The sequence below is a fragment of the Salmo salar genome, chromosome 17, assembly GCF_965601325.2.
Source record: "Salmo salar chromosome 17, fSalSal1, whole genome shotgun sequence".
In the NCBI taxonomy this organism is placed as follows: domain Eukaryota; kingdom Metazoa; phylum Chordata; class Actinopteri; order Salmoniformes; family Salmonidae; genus Salmo; species Salmo salar.
The window spans coordinates 28126269-28132500 of NC_138307.1; positions in this window are offsets into that span (position 1 = coordinate 28126269).

Here is a 6232-nt window from a genome sequence, read left to right on the forward strand (position 1 = left end):
GGTGTATGATGAAGGTATTATATTGTTTCTCTGCACTACAACAGCTGGTGTATGATGAAGGTATTATCTTGTTACTCTGCACTACAACAGCTGGTGTATGATGAAGGTATTATCTTGTTACTCTCCACTACAACAGCTGGTGTATGATGAAGGTATTATCTTGTTTCTCTCCACTACAACAGCTGGTGTATGATGAAGGTATTATCTTGTTTCTCTGCACTACAACAGCTGGTGTATGATGAAGGTATTATCTTGTTTCTCAGCACAACAGCTGGTGTATGATGAAGGTATTATCTTGTTTCTCTGCACTACAACAGCTGGTGTATGATGAAGGTATTATCTTGTTTCTCTGCACTACAACAGCTGGTGTATGATGAAGGTATTATCTTGTTACTCTCCACTACAACAGCTGGTGTATGATGAAGGTATTATCTTGTTTCTCTCCACTACAACAGCTGGTGTATGATGAAGGTATTATCTTGTTTCTCTGCACTACAACAGCTGGTGTATGATGAAGGTATTATCTTGTTTCTCTGCACTACAACAGCTGGTGTATGATGAAGGTATTATCTTGTTTCTCAGCACAACAGCTGGTGTATGATGAAGATATTATCTTGTTTCTCTGCACTACAACAGCTGGTGTATGATGAAGGTATTATCTTGTTTCTCTGCACTATAACAGCTGGTGTATGATGAAGGTATTATCTTGTTTCTCTGCACTACAACAGCTGGTGTATGATGAAGGTATTATCTTGTTACTCTCCACTACAACAGCTGGTGTATGATGAAGGTATTATCTTGTTTCTCTGCACTATAACAGCTGGTGTATGATGAAGGTATTATATTGTTTCTCTGCACTACAACAGCTGGTGTATGATGAAGGTATTATCTTGTTACTCTCCACTACAACAGCTGGTGTATGATGAAGGTATTGTCTTGTTTCTCTGCACTATAACAGCTGGTGTATGATGAAGGTATTATATTGTTTCTCTGCACTATAACAGCTGGTGTGTGATGAAGGTATTATATTGTTTCTCTGCACTATAACAGCTGGTGTGTGATGAAGGTATTATCTTGTTTCTCTGCACTACAACAGCTGGTGTATGATGAAGGTATTATCTTGTTTCTCTGCACTACAACAGCTGGTGTATGATGAAGGTATTATCTTGTATCTCTGTACTACAACAGCTGGGTTATGATGAAGGTATTATTACATTGTTAATAATGTATTACAACACTACAACACCAAGTAGTGAAACTGAGTGAAGTTACACTCAGCCACCAGTAGAGGGCAGGTTCAATTGGGGCTCATGTACAGTACAACACACTGAAACCCGCCCTACTGTACATGGCTTATAGCTTACAGAAACGTACCACCTGTATTGTGTATGCAGACACACTGATCCACCACATTAACCTGGTCACACCAAGGATCCAAACTCACCTCGTGTCTGCCTTGATGTTCATACATCTCCATGGAACCCAGAACGATATGTGACCACTTGGTTAATAAGACTCATCAACACTATTGGAAGGGCACTCAAATCGCTTAAAATAACCCTCATCAAGATCTGTTGCTTGTTCCTAATAGTCTGACATCACGTCGTTATTATTACAAATAGATGATTCACTTCTCATAGTGGTGCTCATCTAGTACAGTCAGATCAAACATGATTCACTTCTCACAGTGGTGCTCATCTAGTACAGTCAGATCAAACATGATTCACTTCTCACAGTGGTGCTCATCTAGTACAGTCAGATCAAACATGATTCACTTCTCACAGTGGTGCTCATCTAGTACAGTCAGATCAAACATGATTCACTTCTCACAGTGGTGCTCATCTAGTACAGTCAGATCAAACATGATTCACTTCTCACAGTGGTGCTCATCTAGTACAGTCAGATCAAACATGATTCACTTCTCACAGTGGTGCTCATCTAGTACAGTCAGATCAAACATGATTCACTTCTCACAGTGGTGCTCATCTAGTACAGTCAGATCAAACATGATTCACTTCTCACAGTGGTGCTCATCTAGTACAGTCAGATCAAACATGATTCACTTCTCACAGTGGTGCTCATCTAGTACAGTCAGATCAAACATGATTCACTTCTCACAGTGGTGCTCATCTAGTAGTCAGATCAAACATGATTCACTTCTCACAGTGGTGCTCATCTAGTACAGTCAGATCAAACATGATTCACTTCTCACAGTGGTGCTCATCTAGTACAGTCAGATCAAACTATTCACTTCTCACAGTGGTGCTCATCGAGTACAGTCAGATCAAACATGATTCACTTCTCACAGTGGCGCTCATCTAGTACAGTCAGATCAAACATGATTCACTTCTCACAGTGGTGCTCATCTAGTACAGTCAGATCAAACATGATTCACTTCTCACAGTGGTGCTCATCGAGTACAGTCAGATCAAACATGATTCACTTCTCACAGTGGTGCTCATCTAGTACAGTCAGATCAAACATGATTCACTTCTCACAGTGGTGCTCATCTAGTACAGTCAGATCAAACATGATTCACTTCTCACAGTGGTGCTCATCTAGTACAGTCAGATCAAACATGATTCACTTCTCACAGTGGTGCTCATCTAGTACAGTCAGATCAAACATGATTCACTTCTCACAGTGGTGCTCATCTAGTACAGTCAGATCAAACATGATTCACTTCTCACAGTGGTGCTCATCTAGTACAGTCAGATCAAACATGATTCACTTCTCACAGTGGTGCTCATCTAGTACAGTCAGATCAAACATGATTCACTTCTCACAGTGGTGCTCATCTAGTACAGTCAGATCAAACATGATTCACTTCTCACAGTGGTGCTCATCTAGTACAGTCAGATCAAACATGATTCACTTCTCACAGTGGTGCTCATCTAGTACAGTCAGATCAAACATGATTCACTTCTCACAGTGGTGCTCATCGAGTAGTCAGATCAAACATGATTCACTTCTCACAGTGGTGCTCATCTAGTACAGTCAGATCAAACATGATTCACTTCTCACAGTGGTGCTCATCTAGTACAGTCAGATCAAACTATTCACTTCTCACAGTGGTGCTCATCGAGTACAGTCAGATCAAACATGATTCACTTCTCACAGTGGTGCTCATCTAGTACAGTCAGATCAAACATGATTCACTTCTCACAGTGGTGCTCATCTAGTACAGTCAGATCAAACATGATTCACTTCTCACAGTGGTGCTCATCTAGTACAGTCAGATCAAACATGATTCACTTCTCACAGTGGTGCTCATCTAGTACAGTCAGATCAAACATGATTCACTTCTCACAGTGGTGCTCATCTAGTACAGTCAGATCAAACATGATTCACTTCTCACAGTGGTGCTCATCTAGTACAGTCAGATCAAACATGATTCACTTCTCACAGTGGTGCTCATCTAGTACAGTCAGATCAAACATGATTCACTTCTCACAGTGGTGCTCATCTAGTACAGTCAGATCAAACATGATTCACTTCTCACAGTGGTGCTCATCTAGTACAGTCAGATCAAACATGATTCACTTCTCACAGTGGTGCTCATCTAGTAGTCAGATCAAACATGATTCACTTCTCACAGTGGTGCTCATCTAGTACAGTCAGATCAAACATGATTCACTTCTCACAGTGGTGCTCATCTAGTACAGTCAGATCAAACTATTCACTTCTCACAGTGGTGCTCATCGAGTACAGTCAGATCAAACATGATTCACTTCTCACAGTGGTGCTCATCTAGTACAGTCAGATCAAACATGATTCACTTCTCACAGTGGTGCTCATCTAGTACAGTCAGATCAAACATGATTCACTTCTCACAGTGGTGCTCATCTAGTACAGTCAGATCAAACATGATTCACTTCTCACAGTGGTGCTCATCTAGTACAGTCAGATCAAACATGATTCACTTCTCACAGTGGTGCTCATCTAGTACAGTCAGATCAAACATGATTCACTTCTCACAGTGGTGCTCATCTAGTACAGTCAGATCAAACATGATTCACTTCTCACAGTGGTGCTCATCTAGTACAGTCAGATCAAACATGATTCACTTCTCACAGTGGTGCTCATCTAGTACAGTCAGATCAAACATGATTCACTTCTCACAGTGGTGCTCATCTAGTACAGTCAGATCAAACATGATTCACTTCTCACAGTGGTGCTCATCTAGTACAGTCAGATCAAACATGATTCACTTCTCACAGTGGTGCTCATCTAGTACAGTCAGATCAAACATGATTCACTTCTCACAGTGGTGCTCATCTAGTACAGTCAGATCAAACATGATTCACTTCTCACAGTGGTGCTCATCTAGTACAGTCAGATCAAACATGATTCACTTCTCACAGTGGTGCTCATCTAGTAGTCAGATCAAACATGATTCACTTCTCACAGTGGTGCTCATCTAGTACAGTCAGATCAAACTATTCACTTCTCACAGTGGTGCTCATCGAGTACAGTCAGATCAAACATGATTCACTTCTCACAGTGGCGCTCATCTAGTACAGTCAGATCAAACATGATTCACTTCTCACAGTGGTGCTCATCTAGTACAGTCAGATCAAACATGATTCACTTCTCACAGTGGTGCTCATCTAGTACAGTCAGATCAAACATGATTCACTTCTCACAGTGGTGCTCATCTAGTACAGTCAGATCAAACATGATTCACTTCTCACAGTGGTGCTCATCTAGTACAGTCAGATCAAACATGATTCACTTCTCACAGTGGTGCTCATCTAGTACAGTCAGATCAAACATGATTCACTTCTCACAGTGGTGCTCATCTAGTAGTCAGATCAAACATGATTCACTTCTCACAGTGGTGCTCATCTAGTACAGTCAGATCAAACATGATTCACTTCTCACAGTGGTGCTCATCTAGTACAGTCAGATCAAACTATTCACTTCTCACAGTGGTGCTCATCGAGTACAGTCAGATCAAACATGATTCACTTCTCACAGTGGCGCTCATCTAGTACAGTCAGATCAAACATGATTCACTTCTCACAGTGGTGCTCATCTAGTACAGTCAGATCAAACATGATTCACTTCTCACAGTGGTGCTCATCGAGTACAGTCAGATCAAACATGATTCACTTCTCACAGTGGTGCTCATCTAGTAGTCAGATCAAACATGATTCACTTCTCACAGTGGTGCTCATCTAGTACAGTCAGATCAAACATGATTCACTTCTCACAGTGGTGCTCATCTAGTACAGTCAGATCAAACATGATTCACTTCTCACAGTGGTGCTCATCGAGTACAGTCAGATCAAACATGATTCACTTCTCACAGTGGTGCTCATCTAGTAGTCAGATCAAACATGATTCACTTCTCACAGTGGTGCTCATCTAGTACAGTCAGATCAAACATGATTCACTTCTCACAGTGGTGCTCATCTAGTACAGTCAGATCAAACATGATTCACTTCTCACAGTGGTGCTCATCTAGTACAGTCAGATCAAACATGATTCACTTCTCACAGTGGTGCTCATCTAGTACAGTCAGATCAAACATGATTCACTTCTCACAGTGGTGCTCATCTAGTACAGTCAGATCAAACATGATTCACTTCTCACAGTGGTGCTCATCTAGTACAGTCAGATCAAACATGATTCACTTCTCACAGTGGTGCTCATCTAGTACAGTCAGATCAAACATGATTCACTTCTCACAGTGGTGCTCATCTAGTACAGTCAGATCAAACATGATTCACTTCTCACAGTGGTGCTCATCTAGTACAGTCAGATCAAACATGATTCACTTCTCACAGTGGTGCTCATCTAGTAGTCAGATCAAACATGATTCACTTCTCACAGTGGTGCTCATCTAGTACAGTCAGATCAAACATGATTCACTTCTCACAGTGGTGCTCATCTAGTACAGTCAGATCAAACTATTCACTTCTCACAGTGGTGCTCATCGACTACAGTCAGATCAAACATGATTCACTTCTCACAGTGGTGCTCATCTAGTACAGTCAGATCAAACATGATTCACTTCTCACAGTGGTGCTCATCTAGTACAGTCAGATCAAACATGATTCACTTCTCACAGTGGTGCTCATCTAGTACAGTCAGATCAAACATGATTCACTTCTCACAGTGGTGCTCATCTAGTACAGTCAGATCAAACATGATTCACTTCTCACAGTGGTGCTCATCTAGTACAGTCAGATCAAACATGATTCACTTCTCACAGTGGTGCTCATCT